The sequence below is a fragment of the Bombina bombina genome, chromosome 3 (genome assembly GCF_027579735.1).
Source record: "Bombina bombina isolate aBomBom1 chromosome 3, aBomBom1.pri, whole genome shotgun sequence".
Lineage (NCBI taxonomy): Eukaryota > Metazoa > Chordata > Amphibia > Anura > Bombinatoridae > Bombina > Bombina bombina.
The window spans coordinates 848,980,879-849,007,714 of record NC_069501.1 but is presented as its reverse complement, the minus strand read 5'-3'; the positions used below and the strand labels follow the sequence as shown (position 1 = coordinate 849,007,714).

The window sequence follows — 26,836 nt, the reverse complement described above, 5'->3', positions numbered from 1 at the left end:
TATGGAAGGATATATGAAACTACCAAGAAACCATATGGAACCAATAATAATTAATAAAAGAAAAACAACAACTTAGACAAGTTTAGAATTTAAGTGATTGTTTCTAATGTTTGCAAATAGTTAACAAGACTTAATGGAACTTCAAGGATATACCATCTTAAAGTGAAGGTAAACTTTGGTGAATGAAAGCCCGTTTTTTAAAAATACTATTAAAACAGGGGCACTTTCATTCATCAAAGTTTACAAAGCAGCTGTTTTGATTAAAAAATTACCTTTTTTTCTTTTCACAGCTAAAGCAGCTTTCCCCTCCTGGAAATCCTCTCCTCACACGTCAGCAATGACTAATCCGGCTTCCTCCAATCACAGCCTCCCCCAGGGTGGTTATTGCCTGAGGCCTTGCTGTGATTATTAGTCATTGCCGACGTGTGAAGAGAGGATTTCAAGGAGGGGGGAAGCTGCTCTGGCTGTGAAAAATACAAAGGTAAGTTTTTAATCAAAACGGCTGCTTTGTAAACTTTGATGAATGAAAGTGCCCCTGTTTTTAATAGTATTTTTAAAAAAACAGACTTTCATTCATCAAAATTTACCTTCACTTTAATATTTGCTTTACGAATGCTTCAAAACAAGTGTCCTTGGAAATGTTTATGTTCATTATATTTACTGATTCATATTTTCTTCATTGCAGCTTCGTCTCTCCCACATAGCAGCTGTTGTAATTCTATTGTCTCTCTTAATTTTACATCTTTCATTTAATGAATTGAACTTCACTAAGCAGTGTAAAGTAAAAAAATAGACTTCCACCACTTTTATTTATTTTGTTAGCTTCTAGCTGTTTAGGAAATTTCCTCCCAACTTAGCTCCCTCATCTGCTGAGTGTTTGAATCTTGTGTATTCCACACTGATCCTCTGCAATTGCTGGAGCCAACATACAATAAACAATAACACACATCTACAGCACAAGTCTCTTATGTCTACAGGAACAAATGGTGCATATGGAGTAAACTTCTCCTTTGGTCTATTTCCAAATTATTTAACCTCCTATGAACCAATGAAACCTGACTCAACCTTGATTATGATTTACCTGTTGCATTCTAAAAGAAACATAGATTTTGACGTAGATAAGAACCATAGCCTCACAAAGTCTGCCCAATATTTTCTAAAAGTCTAGTATCTAGATCATGGATAGCCTTATGCTTATCCCAGGCATTCTTGAAGTCCCCCACAGTGTTTGTGATTGCCAACTCTTGTGGAAGTTTATTTGATGAATCAATCACCCTTTCTGTAAAGAAGTGCTTCTGTAAATTACCCCGAATCTACTACCCTTCAGCTCATGACCCCTTGTTCTTGAATTTTTCTTTTTATGAAAAATACTCATAGCCTCAGCTTTACTAATATTTAGATCACTGAGCCTCTCCTGGTAAGTTTTATTTTTTTAGACCATGTACCATTTTAGTAGCCTTTCTTTGCACAGATCTCAGTTTGTTTATAGCCTCCAGAACTGTACACAAAACTCAAGATTATTATTATTTATTATTATTCTTTATTTATAAAGCGCCAACAGATTCCGCAGCGCTGCCCATGGGTACAAGGATAACAGTACAATGGAGAAACAATACGACAATTTTACAGAAAAAAAAAACACGGGGAATTGAGGGCCCTATTCCCGTGGGAACTTACAATCTCGATGGGTAGGATGGGAAACAGGAGGTGGGGACTGCAAAGATGAGAATGATATTAGTGAGGAGATAGAGGGCAGCTGTTAGTTAAGTGAAGTTAGTATGTTAATAAGTCGGGTGATAAGCTTCCCTGAACAGAAAGGTCTTTAGGGAACGTTTAAAGGAGGAGCGGTTAGGGGCAAGTCTGACAGCACGAGGAAGTGCGTTCCAGAGGGTTGGTGCCGCCCGAGAGAAGTCCTGTAGTCTAGCATGAGAGGAGGTGATGGTAGAGGATGCAAGAAGCAGGTCATTGTTGGATCTTAGGGGGCGGGCAGGAGTGTATTTGTTGATAAGTGAGGACAGGTAGGGTGGGCAGCATTGGTGAGGGCTTTGTAGGTCAGGGTGAGAATTTTGAATTTAACTCTGTTGTGAATGGGGAGCCAGCGAAAGGACTCACAGAGAGGTGCAGCAGAAACAGAGCGTCGGGAGAGGTGGATTAGTCTGGCAGATGCATTAAGGATGGATTTGAGGGGAGAGAGGCGGGAGAGAGGGAGGCCAGTTAGTAAGTGGTTACAGTAGTCAAGTCGGGAAATTACCAGGGAGTGGATTAGCTGTTTAGTAGTTTCAGCACTTAGAAACGGACGAATTTTGGAGATATTGCGTAGGTGGTTGCGGCAGGATGAAGAGAGCAATTGGATGTGGGAAATGAAGGACAGATTTGAGTCAAGCGTGACTCCAAGGCAGCGGACTTGGGGTGATGGGGAGATAGTGGTGCCGCCAACAGTGATGGAAAAATTAGAAACTGGAGTAGAGTTAGAGGGGGGAATTAGAAGTAGTTTGGTCTTGGACAGGTTTATACTTAGGTGGTGAGAGGCGATCCAGGAGGAAATGCCAGATAAACAGTCGCTGATGTGAAAATTGACAGAAGGAGACAGTGCCGGGGTGGAAAGGTAGATCTGGGTATCATCAGTATAGAGATGATAGCTGAAGCCATAGCTGTTGATAAGTTTACGCAGTGAAAAAGTGTAAATAGAGAAGAATAGAGGACCCAGGACAGAGCCTTGAGGTACTCCAACAGACAGAGGCAAAAGAGAGAAGGAGTCAGCAGCAGAAGAGACGGCGAAGGATCTGTTAGAGAGAGAGGAGTGAATCCAGGAGAGGGCAGTGTCACAGACCCCAAGAGAGCTGAGAGTCTGTAGAAGGGGATGGTCAACAGTGTCAAAAGCAGCAGAGAGGTCCAGTAAGATGAGTATAGAGTAGTAGCCTTTGTTTTTAGCAGAAAGGAGATCGTTAGTAACCTTGGTGAGGGCAGTCTCAGTTGAATGTTGGGGACGGAAGCCAGATTGCAGGGGGTCGAGCAATGAGTTGGAGGACAGGAATTGGGTTAGGCGATTGAAAACTAGTTTTTCAAGTAATTTTGAAGCTAGCGGGAGCAGTGATATGGGGCGGTAGTTTGCAGGGGAGTTAGGGTCAAGGGAGGGTTTTTTGAGGATGGGGGTGACCTTTGCATGTTTGAAGGAGGCAGGGAATGAGCCGGTAGAAAGGGATAGTTTGAATATGTGAGTAAGAGCCGGAGTGAGGGTGGGAGACAGAGGGGAAATTAGATGTGAAGGAATGGGGTCAAGTGGGCAGGTAGTGAGGTGAGAGGAAGACAAAAGGGAAGCCACTTCGCTCTCAGTGGTTGGGAGGAGGGTGCAGAGAGTGGCAGAGGGGGTGACTGGGAGTGAAGTTGGGAGATTGCAGGTTTGTGTTGGGATGTTTCTTCGGATGGCAAGTGTTTTATTGAAAAAAATAGTCAGCAAGATCTTGTGCACTGAATGCAGATGAGGGGGTTAGTGCAGGTGGGTAGAGGAGAGAGTTGAAGATGGAGAAGAGTCTTTTAGGGTTTGAAGAGTGAGTGGAAGAGAAGAGAAGTATGTTTGCTTAGCTAAGCGAAGGGCAGAGGTGTAAGAGTAAAGAGTGAACTTATAGTGCAGGAAATCAGGTTCAGAGCGGGATTTCCTCCAGGCATGTACAGCGGTGCGTGAGCATTTTTGTAGGTAGCATGTTTGTTGGGAGTGCCAGGGCAGGAGCTGACGACGTGGGGCTTTGCGAAGTTGCGGCAGAGCGAGTGTCAAGTGCAGCGGAGAGAGTATTTTTATAGTAGGTTATAGCAAGGTCAGGGCAGGATATCGTGGAAGTGTGGGAGAGGGGTATATGAATAAGATTGGAGAGTTGGGGAGGGTCCACAGTGTGCAGATTTCTACTGGTGCGGGGGCGAGAGGGGGAAGTAGGTTTAGCATCTATATTGGGATTAAAGGTGAGCAGATGGTGGTCAGAGATGGGAAATGGTCGACAGGCAACATCAGAGAGAGCAGAGATAGGAGAATACCAGATCAATAGAGTGTCCATCACGGTAGGTAGGGAATAGGTTGGATTGTGAGAGGCCGAAGGAGTTAGGGAGTGAGAGAAGTTTAGAGGCAGCAGGGGCAGATAAGGATAGAAACATAGTTTCCCCAGACATGGAAGCATATATGGGGCGGATTAATGATCTTACTCATTCTCTGCTGTTCTTCCAGTGAATACAGTACCTAAAATGAATTAGGGCATGTCCTATTTGCATTAAAAATGTCCCTTTTAAGGAATAGAATTGTATAATCCACAAATACACAATACAAAGACAATGCAATAGCATTTTCTATTACTTTAAATTATGAGTAGATTGAAATTTCTCAGAAAACAAAGATTGCTACATTTAGCCACCAATCAGCAAGCGCTACCCAGGTTCTGAACCAAAGATGGGCTGGCTCGTAATCTTACATTCCTGCCTTTTCAAATAAAGATACCAAGAGAACAAAGAAAAATTGATAATAGGAGTAAATTAGAAACCTTTTGGCACACCGATCCATCGATGGTGGGTGGGAGCACCTGCAGGAAGGCGGGTGGGCGGCCCATCGCTGGCAAACTTCCGGTGTCAATTGTAGAGACTGTCGGGTGCCCGCGGGGGTGGGGCGTGCGCGTGCGATCTGGCAGCCGCAGTGGGGAAATTTGAAGTGGTGGGAGAGGGTAGTGGGTGGCAGAGGAGGTGGGAAATAACTTTTAAAAAGGGATCTGGGAGGGGGAGGGGGTAGGGTATGGAGGGGGGCAACTACACTACAGAAAAAGTGGAATTTAAAAAAAAAAAAAAAGCCACATTTGATTGCAAAGTTGGTACTGGCAGACAGCTGACAGTACCCAAAATGTTGGCAAATAGTTAGTGGGGGAGAGGGTTAGAGAGCTCTTTGGGGCGGGGGATCTTACACAGCAGAATAAAAAAATAAAAAAAGCCTTTTATTTTTGTACTGGCAGACTTTCTGCCAGTACTTAAGATGGCGGGGACAATTGTGGGGTGGGGGAGGGAAGAGAGCTAAAACTAGGCAAAGGGGGGGAGGGTCAGTTAGAACAAAATAGAACAGAGAGATCAGTCTGTGAATATGACAATCCCTTAATATCGGATGACTTAAGAAATGTCACATTAGAAAATATAGAGGAAAGCACACCAAGTAGCAGCAGAAAGCACATGAAATTAAATGTATGACAACAAATGCAAGAAGCATGACAGGTAAAATGGGGGAGCTGACGCTCTTAGTTGCAGAAGAGGACTATGATGTTATCAGTATAACTGAAACTTGGTGGGATGATTCACATGACTGGGCAGTTAACTTAGAGGGGTATACATTATTTAGGAGGGACAGGAATAATAAAAGGGGTGGAGGAATCTGCATGTATATTAAACCTAGCCTTCAACCTACAATAAGGGAAGATATTTATGATACAAGTGACAATGTAGAGACCCTGTGGGTTGAAATAAAGAGTGGGGGGGAAATCCTAAAAAAATATTACTAGGAACATGCTACAAGGCTCCCAACATTAGTGACCCGGAGGAAACTCAACTACTTATCCATATAGGTAAGGCTGCTAATAACAGTGCTGTAATTATGGGAGATTTTAACTACCCTGATATAAACTGGGCCAATGAAACTTGTAATTCAGCTAAGGGGGATAGATTTTTAAATGTTCTCAGGGATAACTTCTTGTCACAATTAATAGAGGCACCAACTAGGAGTAAAGCTATATTGGATTTAGTGCTATCAAACAATACAGATATAATATCAAACATAGAAGTTAAAGAACATTTGGGTAACAGTGATCATAACATGGTCACATTTGAAATCTATTTTCAAATGCAGTGTTTTAAAGGCTTAACTAAGACTTTTAATTTCAAGAAAGCAAAATTCAATGATTTAAGGAAATCATTAAATAATATAAATTGGGACAATGTATTTTCTAATAAAAATACAGAGAATAAATGGATAATATTTAAAAATGTGTTAAATAAATATACATATCAACACATACCATATGGTTATAAAAATAAAAATAAAAAAACAAAGCCGTTATGGCTAAATAAAAATGTGTTAAGAGAAATTAGGAAAAAACGTAGGGCATTTAAATTATTAAAAGAAAATAGTACAGACTCAGCATACAATATTTATAAGGAATGTAACAAAGCATGCAAAAAAGCAATCAAATTAGCCAAAATTGAAAATGAAAAATTAATTGCCAAGGATTCTAAGTCTAACCCTAAAAGGTTCTTTAAGTACATAAATAGCAAAAAATCTAAGAAGGATAATATAGGTACATTAAAATGCGTGGAGGGTAGCATGATAAATAATGACAGGGAGAAGGCTGAGGTACTAAACCAGTTTTTTTCTTCAGTATACACAAGAGAGGAACCATTGAATGATACTTTGGAACAGAATAGAACATGCCAGTCCATACCACTAACTGGGTTTTGTTTAGAGAATATCAGGAAAAAAATGGAAAATATTAAGGTAAATAAAACTCCAGGCCCAGATGGAATACACCCAAGGTTGTTAAGGGAACTTAGCACTGTTATAGACAAACCTTTACTCTTAATTTTTCAAGACTCATTATCCTCAGGCATGGTACCCCAGGATTGGCGTAAAGCTGATGTGGTGCCACTCTTCAAAAAGGGAAGCAGGGATGATCCAGGAAGCTACAGACCAGTTAGTCTGACATCAATAGTGGGGAAGATATTTGAAGGGATTATAAAGGATTATATTGATGAGCATATTCGTGTAAACAAGATTATGAGTTCTAATCAGCATGGCTTTAGGAGAAATAGATCATGTCAAACTAATCTAATTAGATTCTATGAGGAAGTAAGTAAAAATATAGATAAAGGGGAATCAGTTGATGTGATATACTTAGATTTTGCAAAGGCATTTGATACAGTGCCACATGACAGATTAATGCACAAAATTAAGGGACTGGGAATAGCTGAAAATGTTAGCTCATGGATATATAACTGGATAAAAGATAGGGAGCAACGAGTAGTAGTAAATGGATCATACTCAGATTGGACAAAGGTAATCAGTGGTGTCCCCCAGGGATCAGTACTGGGCCCTGCTCTTTTTAATATTTTTATAAATGACTTGGAGCAAGGATTAAATAGCGACATCTCTATTTTTGCAGATGATACTAAGTTAAGTAAGGTCATAAGGTCAGAGCAGGACGAACTCTCTTTACAAAGGGATTTGCTAAAATTAGAACTATGGGCAAGTGAATGGAAAATGAGATTTAATACGGAAAAATGCAAGGTTCTACATTTTGGAAGTAAAAATAAGCAGGCTACGTATTTTTTAAATGGGACAAGACTTAGCCAAACACAGGAGGAAAGGGATTTGGGAGTAGTAATAGATAACAAGCTAAAGATGGGTGCACAATGCAGGGCAGCGGCTTCAAAGGCTAATAAGATACTAGCATGTATTAAAAGAGGCATTGATTCAAGGGAGGAAAGCATAATTCTGTCATTATATAAAGCCCTGGTAAGACCTCACCTTGAGTTTGGAGTGCAGTTCTGGGGACCAATTGCTAAAAAAGATATTGCAGAACTAGAAAAAGTTCAGAGAAGGGCCACAAAGCTAATAAGGGGATTGGAGAAATTAACCTATGAGGAGAGGCTAGCCAAACTGGGTCTGTTTTCTTTAGAAAAAAAGCGCTTGAGAGGTGACATGATTACTTTATATAAATATATTCAAGGCCCATATACAGAGATGGCAGAAGCTCTGTTTATTCCAAGAAAATTGTTTCTGACAAGAGGTCATAATTTAAGGTTGGAGGAAAGGAGATTTAATTTCCTGCAACGGAAACGTTTTTTCACTGTAGAAGCAATAAAATTGTGGAACTCATTACCAAAGGAGGTAGTGAATGCCAATACCATAGATACATTTAAAAATAGTCTGGATAAATTTCTGTATATAAACAAAATTCATGGATATGATTGCTAGTATTAAATGGGTAATATTTTAATGGGGTTATTTAAGCTTAACTGGAGCTTTTTGTAAGTATTTTAGATTTGTATAGGTTGAACTCGATGGACTTCAGTCTTTTTTCAACCTTATCTACTATGTTACTATGTTACTTAAGATGGCGGGGACAATTGTGGGGTGGGGGAGGGAAGAGAGCTGTTTGGGAGAGATCAGGGGGTGGGATGTGTCAGGTGGGAGGCTGATCTCTACACTAAAGCTAAAATTAACCCTTTAAGCTCCCTACAAGCTACCTAATTAACCCTGTCACTGCTGGGCATAATACAAGTGTGGTGCGCAGCGGCATTTAGCGGCCTTCTAATAACCAAAAAGCAATGCCAAAGTCATATATGTCTGCTATTTCTGAACAAAGGGGATCCCAGAGAAGCATTTACAACCATTTGTGCCATAATTGCACAAGCTGTTTGTAAATAATTTCAGTGAGAAACCTAAAAAGTTTGTGAAAAAGTGAACGATTCTTTTTATTTGATCGCATTTTACAGTGAAATGGTGGCATTAAATATACCAAAATGGACCTAGATCAATACGTTGGGTTGTCTACTAAAAAAAAAATATATATACTTGTGAAGGGTTATTCAGGGATTCCTGACAGATATCAGTGTTCCAATGTAACTATTGCTAATTTTGAAAAAAAATGTTTGGAAATAGCAAAGTGCTACTTGTACTTATTGCCCTATAACTAGCAAAAAAAGCAAAGAACATGTAAACATTGGGTATTTCTAAACTCAGGACAAAATTTATAAACTATTTAGCATGGTGTTTTTTGGTGGTTGTAGATGTGTAACAGATTTTGGGGGTCAAAGTTAGAGAAAGTGTTATTTTCCATTTTTCATCATATTTTATAAAAAATGTTATAGTAAATTATAAGATATGATAAAAATAATGGTAACTTTAGAAAGTCCATTTAATGGCGAAAAAAACTGTATATGTGTGGGTACAGTAAATGAGTAAGAGGAAAATTACAGCTAAACACAAACACAGCAGAAATGTAAAAATAGCCCTGGTCCCAAACGGTCAGAAAATGGAAAAGTGCTCTGGTCACTAAGGGGTTAAGAAAAAGAAGAAGAAAGAAAAAGACAAACTCCTTTCCAGCACTAAGCCATTTCTTAAAGTGATAGAAGCTCATTTTTTCGTTAGCTTCTATCACTTTAATAAATGGTCTAGGGCTGGAAAGGAGTACGTCTTTTTTTCTTTTGCTTATATATACATACACATTAATTACACACATACATTTTATAAGAACCAAATAAAAGCTTGATTTGTATTTTACAGCTGTGAAGCCTAGAAAGGATCAAGCTGCACCAAGCTAAATTTTGGGTGCACTGGTTGCAGCCAGCAGAGAGAAGAAGTAAGAGGCATTCATTGGTTTCTTGCCACATCTAAATGAGGGCACCATAGCCTAATTTTAAGAACCAATAGCTTCTTAGCACCTGGGTTTGTCGAGCCCTATTTTAATCAGAATATTTTAACCTAACTACTGAATTCCTATACTATGCTTTAATCAAAAAAAATTACACGCAAAAGATACCATAAATTAACCAACATAAAATAACGATAGAAAAGGTCACAATTGAAATATAAATTGACACATTTAAATTTAAAAAGAAGCATTCTTGCAATATACTTTGATTAGCAAAAATGCTTCCAGCAAAATGAATTACTGTTTTTCAGTGGCATACACACATATGCTGCGAGCGTCGGTGTTCTGTCAAAAAATGAAACTCTTTGGAATGTGTAACCCACCGTGCTTATTATGCACGCAATGACATAATTTCAAATCAGCTGGAACCCGTCAAAACGTGCAAATTTGGTGTTTGCGCATTGGCACAAGACACTGGGGTAGCAAATTTCAACAGGAGACTTGTTGCCAGCTATTCCCCTAGCTGCTTGTTGTGCACATCAAGAGATTTGTTTTGCTTTTCCTCTATGGATCGTAGCAAGAATGCACACAAGACAACTTTACTGGTGTTTGTTACTCAGTTTATCAACATAATAAAATAGACAGCTGGACAGTGACACATTCAGTGTCAGACACGTGGAGACTAGTCACACTATTCACTTAAAGGAATAGGGAAGTCAAAATTAAATCTTCATGATTCAGATAGAGCATGTAATTGAGAGACATTTTTAAATTCACTTCCATTTTCAAATGTGCTTTGTTCTCTTGGTATCCCTTGTTGAAAAATAATACGCACATATCATACACTAGTGAGAGATAGCTTCTGATTGGTTTCCGCACATTTGTCTCTTGTGATTGGCTGACTAGATGTGTTCATCTAGCTGCCAGTAGTGCATTGCTGTTCCTTCAGCAAAGGATAACAAGAAAATGAAGCTAATTTGATAATAGAAGTAAATTGGAAAGTTGTTTAAAATTGTATGTTCTATCCACACCATGAAAGAAAAAAATTGGAGTTTTCTATCCCTCTAATATTTCCACCTTTAATATTTTAATTTAAATATAACCCTTTGCCGAACATCGAGAAATTAATTGTTTAACGACTACTGGGTGACACCGGTAAAAACAGCCTCCACGCTTTAGACTACAGACCCGTTTTCAACAGTAAATTACCAATAACTGTCATTATTTTAACTAGTTGGCTATCAAAGCTACAACATACTCGTAACAGTGATGGCGTTGATAGTATTACTTGCTGTAACTGTACTCACTAGCACACAGAGCGCACTTTAGATCACAGTTTGAATTGCAATTGAACATTAAAACCATAGACGCCGCTAGAACACTGGTGATCTGTTGGCAATGACGTCACCGCAAATCAGCTGGAAATTTGCGTAGTTCAACAATAAGGAGTATGTGGTGACTTAATTGCGCGCATGCGCTTGGATGGTGGTTGCGCATTCTGACGGGTTACACTTTTTGACAGAACACCATGCACCAGCATTCAAACACCACACCTTCTTAGAGTCAGCAGTGACTTGTATAACACACATGATGTATTCACTGACGCAATACATCCCATAGCCAGCTCTTTAAACAGACATGTTGGTTTAATCCTGATCCTCTAGTCACAGGTAGCATATGTGTGTATGCCAGTGATACAGTAATAACTTTTCCTAGAAGCATTTTTGCTAAAGGACGTGTATTGAAAAAAATGCTTCTATGTAAAATTGAAATGCATTTATTCACATTTCAATTTTGGCCTGTCTCTTTAAATATTGGCTTTGACAGCACAGGTTATTTATAAAAGACTGAAAGCTTTTTATGTGTTAAAAAAAAACAACAACAAAAAAACATATTGCCCTTCTTGCTTTCACCAGAAGTAATAGTTATAGTGCTTGGTACTGGAACAGTTAATAAAATCATACATATTTCAGTTGCAATAACGTACAATGTATATACTCATGTATAGCATTGTTTATTCTGTGTAAAAATGTTCCCACATTAGTGGAATTGCTGTTAGCATATTTACAAGGAAACTGTGACTCATATCTTCACACAGTAAGCCCAATTAAAAGTGTCTTACAATTGGGAAATGGCAGACATTTAGTGCATCACATTTATAAACAAACAGCAAGCAATACATACTAATTGGCACTGCTGCATAGGAATACGACAGGATACTCAGTGACAAAAAAAATGAATAACCAGCAGCTAAATATGCTTTCTATTGAATCTTATGCTCAATTTTATATTGATTATTAATGGGTTTAAACTTTAATAATATGGATAATTAATCACATTGCAGTGTGCATTTATATAGCATACTGGGGTTACCAACATTACTGGCAGTACTATGAAAGTATCACAGAGCCTTTGTCTTTCTGCTTGTATGCATTCCTAGTAGAGGGAGAGAAACTCACTAGACTCCATAGGGGCGCGGGCAGTGCTGCTGCTATTGTTACATGTACTACTGCTGCTGCTGCCTTTGTTGTATCCATCTCCTGCTGCAGCTGCTGCCTGGACGTGGGAGCTGGAACTGTGCCTCCATCACAGGGGAGGCAAACACGGGAAAATGACAGACAAAAAAAAACAAACAGTAAACACAACACACACCTATTAATATTTCTATTCTGCCTCGAAACATCAACATTCTCCATATGGTTCATACAAAGTGCTTTACTATTGGCGTTTTCTTTCTACATAGTGATTGGCCATTGTAATCCACCTCCCAATTGGCTGCTTTAACATTGAACTTCCTCGAAAATCATATGGGTTTTTCCTTGTGTAAGGCACTGGCAGCGGCTAGCGACTGTAGATTAGAATGAGCACTTGATTGTGATTGTACTGCTCAGCTGGCTATCCGCTTGTTATTTGTTTATGTGTGTAGAATCTGTTGATATTGCAAAGTTTGCGATCTATTTAAACACACGTATTCGAGAAGCCTGTCAAATGGAGATTGTGTTCGTTTAGCGCGTTTGCTCTTTGGAATATTACTATATATTGTTTGCTATATTTTATGTGGTCGTTTATTGCATTGTTTTGCTTATATGTACTATTTTAAAAATGTATGTGTTAAATAATCATATATTGTTAGCAGTAGGAATTAAATATTTATTTACTTAGCCTGTTAGGGCTATAGAAAGCTTTGAAATAGCAGCTAATTCACATTGTATGTTTAAAAATATTATTTCTTTTTAATGACACGCTGAGTCCACGGATCATCTTAATTACTTATGGGATATTCACCTCCTGGTCAGCAGGAGGAGGCAAAGAGCACCACAGCAGAGCTGTTAAATAGCTCCTCTCTTCCCTCCCACCCTAGTCATTCACTTTGCCTACGTTAGTGATAGGAAGAGGTAAAGTGAGGTGTTAGAAAAAGATTCTTCAATCAAGACTTTATTATTTTTAAAGTAGTGCAAGATTGTGCAGCTTTGTTCTAGGGTGTAGCCGTAGTCCATATCAGTCTCTTCAGTAGGGCAGTGGTGGCTTTAGAGCAATGGGAACTTGTGAGACATAATTCTCACTGTGCCTCCCATAAATGTATGCTTCCCTAATCCTCATAGCCTAAGTAAGATTACTCAGGCTTTATCCTTTTTCCACAGGGCTATGTGAGGGAGAGGACCTCTCAATCCTGGTGAGCTGCCCTGCTGTCGTGCAGTTTTTAAAGGTAAGTGCTGACTTTTTTTATTCTGGGTCTGAAGGAGATCTCAGAGGAAGTGGAGCACTTTATTGGGACATAACTCATATAGATAAAGGGAGGGGATCCTGTGACAGCATGTTGTAAGCAGGCACTGGGGCTGAGGACTAGAAGGTGGCTTTTCTCTGGGGGCTTTAATCACTTGGGCCGAGCTAGATAAAAAGGACTCAGGAGAGGTGATTGTTTGGGTCACATATAGGGGAGTACTACCTAACATGCGGTATCAATTTGCCCCCAGGTTTGCAAAGAAAGGTACGGTTAGTCAATCTCTAAACATTATAATGGCGACCGGGAGATAGTTTGTTGTAATGCCCACGACGGGCGGAGCTATGTTTGATGCCGATTTGAGCTGTGCAATCTTCTATTTCTAGGCTCTACAATAATGGGACCTGGAGATTGAGTGTTATCATGCCCACGAGGGGCGGAGCTATGTTTGAGGCCAAGTTAGGCTGCGCACTCTACATCAATTCCGATCTCGGAAGGTAGAGCTATTATTTAATTCTAGCACAGTCCTTAGTGCTTTCATATATGTGGGTTCAGACAGCGCTACTGCTGCGCTCCAGATCTGTTTATGAACAAAGTTACGTTGTTAAGAAAATAAGGACAAAGTGTTGAATGTATTAGGTTCTGATGGACAGATGGGCACCTAAGGAAGATTAAGCTGAGGTGTAGATAGGTTCTGCAATATTTGCGTACTAATTTAACTTACTTCTGCAAACAAAAATAAAAAGTTACATTTTAAAATTTAAAGAGACAGTAACGTTTTTTTTATGTGTTAATTTTTATTAAAAAATTCTAGCTGTTTATTTGTTTAATTCATCCTTTGTGACTCAGGATGGACTAAGAGGCCCTGCGTGGGGTCTCTTGTTTTAGGCTTGGATGCCAATGTGGTACTACCAATCCGTTTCTATTTCTCATTTATTGAGAGATCTTTAATTGATAAAGATAGACTTGTTCTGAACCTACTCTTATAAGGCGCATGCTGCTTAGGAGCCTATTGACAATTGTCAAGATATGCCACAAATTTCCCCTAAGGTGTCCCAAAAAATGTATAGCCCACATGCAGTGCCCTGCGGTTCTTCTCACACTCCACTTGGAGTTAACTTGCATTTAATGCATTGTTTATTTTTCCCTCGCTGTAGGGAAAAGTGCAAGAGGACATATTCACTCAGTTGTAGCTATTCCAAATGTTTCTTCCCTGTAACTGGAGGAAGCTACTTCGGTAGTATCTGATAAGGAATTCTCAGACTCAGATGGGGTAATACCTTTATCTGATCCTGAGTTTGTTTTCCTTCTGTTTTAGCTTGAATACCTCCATTTGCTACTTGAGGAGGTTTTAGCTATCCTGGGTGACTCCGAGACTACCGGCGTAGTCTAGCCGAGAGAGTCCAGTAGGTTATACTAATATTGTGATGTGCCCTTCATGGTGGAAGTATTTCCTGTACCAGATAGGGCTATAGAGATATTTGCTAAGGCATAGGAGACACCCGGTACCCCTTTTTCTCCTACCCTTAAAAAGAAGATGATACAGGGTGGATGAGAATTTCCACGCTAGCCAAGGAAGATACTATTCACATGGAGGATAGTAGTTCCTTAAGGACCCTATGCAGGAGAGGGACCCTATGGATAGAAGTTAGAGGGTTTACATTGTCAACATGCGGTTGGTATGGCTACTGTCTCCAGTACGACGGCGTACTGGTTTGATGCATTGTTTGTTTCTATTGGACAGATACCCCTCTCACAGGGATAGGATTAGGGCCTTTAAGTTAGTAGACTCCTGTAATACAGAGGTTTATTAAGTTGTGAGCTATGATTCAGGCTTTGCCATATTGGCCCGCAGAGTACTATGGTAAAATCTTGGTCTGCGGATGTTTCATCTACAGTATAATAAAAATAGCGAAAAGGACGTCAGAGATAATTTCATTCCTTTCGACATTTCTAGGGAAATCCTTACACTCCTCCCAAGCAGAAGCAGTTTAAGCCTTCCTGGAGACCCTGTCAGGCTTAGAATTGGGGTAAACAGTCCAAGAAGCCTACTGTTGAATCAAAGACAGCATGAGGTGCGTGCACCCGATCCATAAGGGGGCAGGTTTTCCTTTTTCAATCAGGCTTGTGATTATGATCCCTGGGGGGTGTACATTGTGTCCTTTCCTCCCAGGTGCAGGTTCCTGCTTTCAAGATTATCGGCAGTCCAGACAAAGGGAGAGGACTCTTACACTGTGTATGGATCCTCTCCGACCTGGGAGTGACAGTTCCTGGTCAAAGGCAGGAATGAGGTCGGGGATGCTATTCCTATCTGTTCGTAGTTCCCAAAAGGGAGGGAATCTTCAGACCTATTTTAGAATCCACACATGGTTCTCAGAGGGCTGTATTTCAAGATGGAAACTATCTTTCTATTCTTTCTTTGGTCCAAGAGGGTCAATTTAGACCATGGGGGATTTGAAGGATGCATACTAAATGCATGTTCCCATCAACAAGGACTATCTCAAATTTCTAAGGTTTGCTTTTTCCAGACAAACATTCCAACTCGTGACTTTTTCCGGCCTGGCCACAGTTTTCGGAATTTTCTCGAGGGTTCTGGGATCACTGTTGGTGGTGCTCTGATTGCGGAACATTGCAGTGGCAACATTCTGGTTCAGGCTCCTTCCTTTCAATGAGCAGGATTACACACAAATTTCAGTCACATCAGTGGCTCAGTGCTAGGAGGTAATTGGGGATGGTAGTGGCAATGAACTTCCAGTTGGCCGTTCCACCTCAGTCACATCAGTGGCTCAGTGCTAGGAGGTAATTGGGGATGGTAGTGGCAATGAACTTCCAGTTGGCCGTTCCACCTCAGTTCTCAGCATTTAATAATATTTGGTGGTTGTCTCTGGATCTTTGCTCCCAGGGAACCTGCTTCCGAAGTGAGGTGTATGTGACAACAGATAGCCAGCCTTTGGGCTGGGGAACTGTTTGGGTCCCTCTAAGAGCAGGGAACATGGACTCAAGTGGAGTTTGTTCTTCCAAAATTCATTTTAAAAACGAGAGTAATCTTTCAATCCTCTCCTAGCCTGGCCTCAGTTAGCTTTGGCCGGCTTTATCAGGTTTAAGTTAGATCTTACTCCATCCGTGGGGGACTTGAAGTTTTCTTGACTATGACATAAGTAGCCAAGATAGTTCAGTGGGCTGAGACCCACAATTACTGTCTGTCGACGATCCACTTCCCAAAAAGGACTTCTGAGAGGCGGTCTTCATAAGTGGGCAGACTTTTTTCCCAGGGGAGTGGGAACTCCGTCCGGGAGTGCTTTTCCAGCCTGATTCTCAATGGGGTCAGTTGCAATTGAATTTCATGACTTTTCGACAGAATGTCAAGCTCCTGAGGTACGGATTGAGGTCAAAGATCCCTCAGGCTGTTCTAATAGACGCTTTGGCATTACCTTGGAATTTCAATATTGCATATTTAATTCCTCCATCTGACTTTTCTCCTGGAGCCTTGGCTCGAACTAAGCAGGAGAGGGCATCGGTGATCTTCATTTCAACGGGGTGGTCGCAGGATTGGTGTGCAGTCCTGGGGGACATGTCACATCTTCCACCTGGGAGTATCCGTGGAGGAAGGACCTTCTACGTCAAGGACCCTTCTTTTATCCGAAAATATTTTCCCTGAAGCTATCTACTGGAAGATGAAAGCTTTATTTTATACAAGCGTGGATTCGGAATTGGTCATTGAGACCATGAATCGGGCTCGTAAGCCTGTGTCTAGGAAAACTTTACCCATATGTTATGGCATAAATATTCTAGTGCGAATCCAAAGGATACTCTTAAAAGGAGTAGGGATCGGATTCCTAGAATTTTCTGCAAGATATAGTTGCCTTGTCTATTTTGTTACAGGTTCGCCTGGCGGTCATCCCAGACGTACATTTGATCAGACCTGTGTTCAAACCAGTTACTCCTCCATGGAGTTTGAATTTAGTTTTTAAAATTCTTCAAGGGGCTTCGTTTGAGCCTATGCATTCCTTAGATATTAAACTGTTATCTTGGAAAGTTTTATTTCTTGTTGCTATTTCCTCTGCTCACAGAGTATCAGAGCTCTTGGCATTGCAGTATAAGTCCCCTTACCTTATTTTCATTCTGATAAGGTAGTTTTAAGTACTAAATTAGGATTTCTTCCTAATGTTGTTTCTGATCGGAATATTAATCAGGAGATTGTTGTTCCTTCCTTGTGTCCTAATCCTACTTCTCAGAAGGAACGGCTTCTGCACAATTTGGACGTGGTCCGTGCATTAAAGTTTTACCTACAGGCGACTAAGGATTTTCGTCAGTCTTTTGATTTGTGGTTTTTTTCAGGAAGACGTAAGGGACAGAAAGCTACGGCTACTTCTCTTTCTTTCTGGCTGAAGAGAATCATACGTTTTGCATATGAGACTGCTGGACAGCAGCCTCCTGAGAAAGTTGCGCTCATTCCACTAGGGCCGTTGCTTCCTTATGGGCATTCAAGAATGAAGCTTCTGTGGAGCAGATTTGCAAGGATGCAATTTGGTCCTCTCTTCACACTTTTTCAAAGTTCTATAAATTTGACACTTTTGTTTCGACTGAGGCCGCTTTTGGGAAAAGGTTCTTCAAGCAGTGGTGCCTTCCGTTTAGGTTCCCTGTCTTGTCCCTCCCGTATCATCTAGCTTGGTTATTGAATCCCATTAGTAATTAAGATGGTCCGTGCACTCATTGTGTCATTAAAAAGAAAAGACAATTTATGCTTACCTGATAAATTTATTTCTTTTTTGACACGATTAGTCCACGGCCCGCCCTGTTTTTGAAAGACAGGTTGTTGGTTATTATAAACTTCAGACACCTCTGTACCTTGGTTTTTTCCTTTCTATCCTTAACTTCGGTTGAATGACTGGAGTGGGAGGGAAGGGAGGAGCTATTTAGCAGCTTTTCTGTGGTGCTCTTTGCCGCCTCCTGCTGACCAATAATGAAAGAAAAAATTTGGGTTTAGTATCAAATTTGGGTTTAGTATCCCTTTAAGGTTCTATTAAAATGTCCTTTGTTTGGGTGTGTTATGATATAATTCCTTGCTTCAAAATGTGACGACCAGTGTTGAAATGAAAAAGGAAATTGGTATGTTTGAAGTTGAAGCTTTGATTCTATAGGTTCATATGGAGTTCCAAAAGGAAATTAAGTAAAAGGGTATTGTAGAAAGCTGCGGTTTAGTTTTAATTATTTTATCCCATGCAAATAAGGTCTCCCTCACTAAAGGTGTTGTCCAGCAGGGAACAGTCCAATTTTGTTTTTCCAGCCAGACTTGGTTTCCTAATTGATTAATTTGGGAAAGCTCATTTCCAAGTTGGACCCATTGTTTAATACAATTACCTGGACTCCAATGTGCTTTTCTCCCTTAATGTATTAAAAAGTAGTAAAGTAATACATTTGCGGCTTACCAGGCCCCCTTTGTCGCTGAAGCTGTACATAACCTGTTTGTTGGGTCTTTTTTTCTTATCCTTCCAAATGTACCTATCTAGAAGGTTCTGAAGATCCCTTGTATATCTATTGGGGACTAATCCCGGAATAGTTTAAAAATAATATAACATTTTCTGTAACATAGATATTTTAACCGCATGGATGCAGCCTACCCATAAGAGTTGTGTATTTGATTCCCACAAATAGGTGAGTATTCAATATTTAAGTTAATATTTTATTTCAGTATAAACTTGGAAATATTCTGATATATGTGATAATTACATCTGTAACCCAGGAGTGGTATTTATTAATAACATTTCAGATTTTGCTTTACTGGGAAGAATACTGCCAATTCTTTCTTTTTTTTATTATTATTTATTTATTACCAACATAGGGTACAATAATAAACTGTGTATCTATAGTACACCACGCAGGGTGTAAAAAGAAACTATAGAATTGATAAAACAATATAGTTAAATACAACAATCATTAATATCAAATACCTTAAATATTTGATGTTTACAGTTTCTAGACAGGTTATAAGAATCTTCAATAGATAAAAAAATATATATAAAAAAAACATCTAACATGTATGCATATGTACCTCAATGTTGGAATTTTATTATTATATAAACAAAAACAACTAAACTACCCATCAGTAAACAGAAACAGAGATTAAAACTCAAATTATTGTTTCTCTCCAAAAAAGAGATATCATACTAACAGAACAAATATATTATATATTATATTTTAAGATGGTTTGAGCTCAGGCGTGGTCAGTTTTAATAAGGAAAAAAAAACTAAACTTTCCTGCTCCCCAGCCCCCCTCTCCCCCAATTGTTATTTATTTTGAAAACTATTAATCCAGCCAGAACTCTGGAAAAACTCCTGTAAGTACTGCCATACAGAAAAAATCTGATTTCTTAAACATTGCTATTGATTGTTTCTGGACACCTTCCGGGAAAAAGCATATTACCTTGAACCATTTGGGAAAAAAACTCCTAACAGCTGTATCCTGAGTGGAAGTCATATTGTTCCATGCCATTCTGCAATAGGACTCTCGTAATAAACGACTATATTACGAATTTTTCATTTTGAGCTGTGCGGTGCTAACGAGCAGTTTTCTCTCACCGCTCACTTACATGTAGCGCTGGTATTACGGGTTTTTACAAACCCGGCGTTAAAAGGCAAGAAGTGAGCGTTGAGCAAAATTGTGCTCCTTACCGCACTCCAATACCAGCGCTGCTTAAGTCAGCGGTGAGCTGGTCGTACGTGCTTGTGCACGATTTCCCCATAGGAATCAACAGGGAGAGCCAGCTGAGAAAAAGTCTAACACCTGCAAAAAAGCTGCGTAAAACTCAGTAACGCAGCCCCATTGATTCTTATGGGGAAACACATTTTATGTCTACACCTAACACCCTAACATGAACCCCGAATCTAAACACCCCTAATCTTACACTTATTAACCCCTAATCTGCCGCCCCGACATCGCAACACCTACATTATATTTATTAACCCCTAATCTGCCGTTCCGGGCACCGCCACCAGCTACATTATACTTATGAACCCCTAATCTTCTGCCCCCAACATCGCCGTCACCTACATTATATTTATTAACCCCTAATCTGCCACCCCAATGTCGCCGCCACCTACCTACACTTATTAACCCCTAATCTGCCACCCCAACGTCGCCGCCACTATAATAAACATATTAACCCCTAAACTGCCGCACTCCCGCCTCACAAACATTAGTTAAATATTATTAACCCCTAATCTGCCATCCCTAACATCGCCGCCACCTACCTACATTTATTAACCCCTAATCTGCCGCCCCCAATGTCGCCGCCACTATACTAAATGTATTAACCCATAAACCTAAGCCTAACCCTAACACCCTCTAACTTAAATATAATTAAAATAAATCTAACTAAAATTACTATAATTAGCTAAATTATTCCTATTTAAAACTAAATACCTAAAAAATAAACTACAATATAACTAATAGTTACATTGTAGCTAACTTAGGGTATATTTTTATTTTACAGTCAAGTTTGTATTTATTTTAAGTAGGTAGAATAGTTATTAAATAGTTATTAACTATTTAATTACTACCTAGCTAAAATAAATGCAAAAGTACCTGTAAAATAAAACCTAACCTAAGTTACAATAACACCTAACACTACACTATAATTAAATAAATTAACTAAATTAAATACAATTACCTAAATTAAATTAGCTAAAGTACAAAAAAAAAACCCACTAAATTACAGAAAATAATAAACAAATTACAAGATATTTAAACTAATTACACCTAATTTAATAGCCCTATCAAAATAAAAAAGAGCCCCCCCCCCCCGAAATAAAAAAAAAACCTAGCCTAAACTACCAATAGCCCTTAAAAGGGCCTTTTGCGGGGCATTGCCCCAAAGTAATCAGCTCTTTTACCTGTAAAAAAACAATACAAACCCCCCCAACAGTAAAACCCACCACCCACACAACCAACCCCCCAAATAAAATACTATCTAAAAAAACCTAAGCTCCCCATTGCCCTGAAAAGGGCATTTGTATGGGCATTGCCCTTAAAAGGGCATTTAGCTCTTTTGCGGCCCAAAGTCCCTAACCTAAAAATAAAACCCACCCAATACACCCTTAAAAAAACACTAACCCCCTGAAGATCGACTTACTGTTCTGAAGATCCGACATCCATCCTCAAGGAAGCGGCAGAAGTCTTGATCCAACCGGGCCGAAGTCCTCAACGAAGCCGGGAGAAGTCTTCATCCAAGCCGGGCGAAGTGGTCATCCAGACGGCATCTTCTATCTTCATCCATCCAACACGGAGCATCCTCTTCATCCGACGGACTAACGACGAATGAAGGTACCTTTAAGTCATCCAAGATGGCGTCCCTTAGATTCCGATTGGCTGATAGAATTTTATCAGCCAATCAGAATTAAGGTAGAAAAAATTCTATTGGCTGATTGGAACAGCCAATAGAATGCAAGCTCAATCCTATTGGCTGATTGCATCAGCCAATAGGATTGAACTTCAGTCCAATTGGCTGATTGCATCAGCCAATACGATTTTGTCTACCTTAATTCCGATTGGCTGATAAAATTAGCCAATCAGAATCTAAGGGACACCATCTTGGATGACGTCACTTAAAGGTACCTTCATTCGTCGTTAGTAATTTAATTTAGGTAATTGTATTTCATTTAGTTAATTTATTTAATTGTAGTGTAGTGTTAGGTGTTATTGTAACTAAGGTTAGGTTTTATTTTATAGGTACTTTTGTATTTATTTTAGCTAGGTATTTATTAAATAGTTAATAACTATTTAATAACTATTCTACCTAGTTAAAATAAATATAAACTTGCCTGTAAAATAAAAATAAACTATTAGAGTATTTAGTTTTAAATAGGAATTTTTTAGGTAATGATAGGAATTTTTAGTTAGATTTATTTTAATTATTATTAAGTTAGGGGGTGTTAGGGTTAGGGTTACACTTAGGTTTAGGGGTTAATACATTTAGTAACGTTGGGGGCAGCAGATTAGGGGTTAATAAATGTAGGTAGATGGCGGCGATGTTAGGGATGGCAGATTAGGGGTTAATAATATTTAACTAATGTTTGCGAGGCGGGATAGCGGAGGTTTAGGGGTTAATATGTTTATTATAGTGGCGGCGACGTTGGGGCGGCAGATTAGGGGTTAATAAGTGTAGGTAGGTTGCGGCAACATTGGGGGTGGCAGATTAGGGGTTCATAAATATAATGTAGGTGGCGGCGGTGTCCGGAGCGGCAGATTAGGGGTTAAAAATTTTCTTTAAGTATTTGCGATGCGGGAGGGCCTCGGTTTAGGGGTTAATAGGTAGTTTATGGGTGTTAGTGTACTTTTTAGCACTTTAGTTATGAGTTTTATGTTACGGCGTTGTACCATAAAACTCATAACTACTGACTTTTAAATGTGTTAGGACTCTCGGGGTAGGGTGTACCACTCACTTTTTGGCTTCCCAGGACAGATTTGTAATACCAGCGCTATGGAAGTCCCATAGAAAAAAAGACTTTACGACGTTTACGTAACTCGTTTTGCGGTAAGGCCAAAGAAGTGTGTGGTACACCTATACCTGCAAGACTCGTAATAGCAGCGGGCGTAAAAAAGCAGCGTTAGGACCTCTTAACGCTGCTTTTTTACCTTCATGCACAACTCGTAATCTAGCCGAAATTCTTTTATACTTGGGCTATGTTTGGATTTCCATGAGCTTAGGATCATATTTCTTCCAGTCAATATTGCTGTATTGATTAATTTACTATTTTCATCCCTATATGATTTTTCATGCATAAGTATATCTACTAGCTCTAGGGTCAGTGGTCCTTCTAAAAAATTATGTAACCAGTACGTAACCTTAAGCCAGAAATTTCTTTTCCAGAAACAATGTTTTATATCCGCTAATGGATATGAACATCTGGAGCAAAACATTGGCTGATGTGACCATTTAGATATTCTGTCTGGGGTTAGATACGTGTTGTTGATCAAGCGCATATGTGCTTCTCTCCATGTTTGTATCTTCCTGCATTTATATAAAATCTGCACACTCTTAACGACTCTGTCTACTGTAAGATTAGGAAAATCTGTCCTCCATTTAGAGTAGATAATCTCTAAGTTTTTATGTCCCATCTCTGGTATTAAAATCTTATACCAGATAGCAATTGATAGCTGTCCAGCTTTATATAAGATAATACCTTTTTCTAATTTCCCTGGAGACCAGTCCCTTCCATACTTCTCTATCAAATTAGAATAATATTGTCTAATCTGTAAGTAAGCAAAGAATTATTGGGCTGGTAATTAATATTCCTGTCTTAGAGTCTCAAATGATTTGATTGTGCCCATCTCTTGATCCTCTAATTGATATACAAACCGTAAACCTTTTTTATGCCATTTTTTGAAGATATTAGTTACTAGACTTGGTGCAAATTCTGGATTCCCCCATATTGGTAAATATTTGGACATGTGTATCTATCTTCAATATTTGGCCATATTTTTCCAGGCTTTGATTAAATTATAAAAAGTTTTTCTAACTTTAATTTTCTTAGGGATTTCTTTCTCAGTAAGATGCAATAGCCCTGGCAGGGAGAATGGATTGATCACCTCCTTTTCGATTTGTAGGTGTGTAAGTACATTTTTTTCTGTGATCCAATCACAAGCTATTTTAAGCATAGATGCCCAATTGTAGAATTTAATATTAGGCATTCCTAGACCTCCATAGTCCCTATCCTGCATCAGTTTTTCCATTGCTACTCGCACTTTCGACCCTTTCCAAAAGAATTGGGTACACTTTTTATAAAAATTCTTTATATCTTCTTCCTTTATTAATAAAGGAAGATTTTGCAGAAGGAATAATATCTTCGGAAAATTAATCATTTCCATCCATATTTCCATCTTTCCAGCTTATCTGTAATTGATTTCCAGAATTTTTTATAATTTATATTGTACCATTATGTCAAGGTATCTGTAGATGTCAGTGGACAATACATATGTATATACTGTGTATATATATATATATATATATGATATAATAAATATGAAATCTCTCAAAAAGCATGCTCATGTTGTCACTAGGTACACTCTATGTATTCCACATCTGAGAACAAAGGATTGCTTTCAAAGATTTCCTGCTAAGGTGTGAAGCTAAAATCCCTATCAGATTGTCACTGACCCCTTTTTCTGCTCTGAAACATTTGGTCAAGTTAAGTTCAGGTAGTCATTTCAAAGAAAGGCAAGTTATTTCAAAGAGAAGCATATGCCAACAGACATGTGATACTTTAACACAATGAGGCACTGAAATTCCTTTGAAGCATAATGAGATTCGTAGAGCAAATTTTTAGCTGAAGAAATGACTAAGTGTCGCCTATGTGTTAAATTGTCCCTGTTGTATTGAATGCACAAATTTTAGACGTTTTGTCTAGAGGAAGATTAGCTAAGCAAAAGCACATGCTTTGCATTGTAACTCTTGGGTTCATTTTAAAAAACAACCTGTATAATTTTAAATACTGTATAGAAATGTGTATTTGTGGACCTAAGTAGCAGTGACAAATCACAGACAGCAAGATATCCATTAAATGTTAGCCATGAACATGGATCTGTGTATTCAAAAATTGTTGGGAATGTTAAATATGCTGTGTTTGTATGAATATATATCAGGATTTTAAATGCTGTGATTCTGCGGGAGAGCAAATGATTGATAGTGTATTTGTTTATTAATATGATCACTAGAAACATACTGTATTTGGTATTGGAGTAATCAGAAAAATGACATTATATTACCCCATCTATAATCAATATTGTAAAAGATTAATACAAGGAAGTAAAGTAGTTTAAATAATCACTTTATAAGGATGTATTAAATTGTAGCAAAAATGGATGGTAAGACTATATTTCTGGTTGTCTGCTGCCCCCTAGGGGATTAAAACTGGTATGACAGCCAAATAAATTGTCTATTACAACACATGATAACCAATCAATGTTAAGCATTCAAAGGGCCAATGAGAGGGACAAGCTCCATGGGCGTAACCAAAAACAGATCACAAATGATTATATATAAGAAAAGCTGAATGCAAGAGAGGGGCTTGAGTCTTTTGTCTGCTAAAACTGGTCTGATTAACAAACTGCTGCCATACTTGGGACACAATCAACTTAAGCAAAAAGCTAAGACTAACTTCTTGATCTGTGCCATAACTTTTCTTCATATGAGGTGATCTGAAAATACTTGGAAAAGATTGAAATCCTAAATTGGCTCATGTTGGTAATGTATGAATTCTATAAGTGGATATTTTAAAGCAAATACATTCATTATTGCTACAATCAAATTGCAGTCAGTAGATTTAAAAAGGGCATTTTGTATTTTAACTTGCATTCATAGTCATTATTGCTAAATAATTTATTTACTACACAGGGTTTTATACTCTAGATTTATAAGTCAGTTATTATAGTGAACTCTCTCAGAATTGTACATAAACTGGTTATTGTGATTATATCCCTGGTAGTATTTAATTAAGCATAGTAAGTGGGTAATCTATATTGAGCATTGAACTAGAGTTATAGGTTAATAACAGAAGATTCTGGTATTTCATTGTGATATTTAAATGCAACTCTGATTTGGGAGATTATTGTGAATAAGGTAACTTTTATGATCTTTGCATAGCATATTATAATTATTAAACTTGTATAGTTTTGATTCATATCTGGTTCTCTATAAATATAATTCAATGTGTCTATACATTTTAACTAATATAAAGAACTTAGGAATTTACATTAATTTTATTGTTTTGTATATGCATTTTTATTGGGGGTTTATTTTAAAGGATAATTTTTAAATATATTGTATTATAACCCGGCCATATACTGACAAATCTGTCGGATCTCTACTTACATATATACCCAGGTATAAAATAAACAGGTTTAAAAATATTCTCTGCCTCTTTAAATGGATGAGAGTCTAAGCTCCCCCTATCTTTATTTAACCAGAGAATTTCTGACTTCAATGTATTTATTTTATACCCTGAAAAAGAACTATACATAATATTTTAATTTTTTTTTCAATAAACAAGGGATGTTCTTTTTTGAGTTACTAATGAATACCAATAGATAATCTGCATATAGAGATAGAACGACTCTAGATTTCCCCACCTTTATACCTTCCAACTCCTTTCTGCGATATATTGCTAATGGTTCAATGGATAGATTAAACAATAATGGTGACAATGGGCAACCCTGTCTGGTACCCTTGGCTATAGTTATTTTATTAGAGATAGATCCATTAATTAATAAGGTCGAAGTGGCATTTTGATATATTGAATCAATAAACCTATTAAAATGGCTAGTGATTCCAAAATTTTCTAGTGATGATAAAAGATGGTCCCATATGATTGAATCAAAGGCCTTTTCTGCGTCAATTGCTTTGAGTGCCGTGTCCATGGCACTTTTGCTTTTATCAGTTTGATTCTGCACCTTAAGCCAAATGTTTTCAATCAGTGCCATTAGTCTCCTCATGTTCCTAGCCACATTTCTGCCTTGCATAAAACCCGTCTGATCTTGATGGATTATTGGGTCTATCATTTTTTTAAGCCTACTTGCTAATATTGCCATTAACAACTTATAGTCGTTGTTTAACAAAGATATCGGCCTATATGAATCAATTTTCTCTGGATGCTTATCTTTTTTAAGAATTAGATTTATTACTGATGCTGAAAAATAAGGGAATACCATATTGTTTTGAATATAGTAATTATT

General features: G+C 38.4%; 1 protein-coding gene across 2 annotated transcripts in view; it reads right to left on the bottom strand.

Moving 5' to 3' along the window:
• The window catches only part of TMTC4 (transmembrane O-mannosyltransferase targeting cadherins 4), a 270,820-nt gene extending 258,740 nt beyond the window's left edge, over window positions 1-12,080 (bottom strand). The window contains exon 1 of one of the 2 annotated variants that reach the window (XM_053707811.1): window positions 12,039-12,080. The gene's annotated coding sequence lies outside the window, so the exon portion shown is untranslated. Of the gene's footprint in view, window positions 1-11,845 lie in introns of both variants that reach the window. The other variant, XM_053707810.1, reaches the window with a different exon arrangement.
• Between the last annotated feature and the right edge of the window lie 14,756 nt (window positions 12,081-26,836).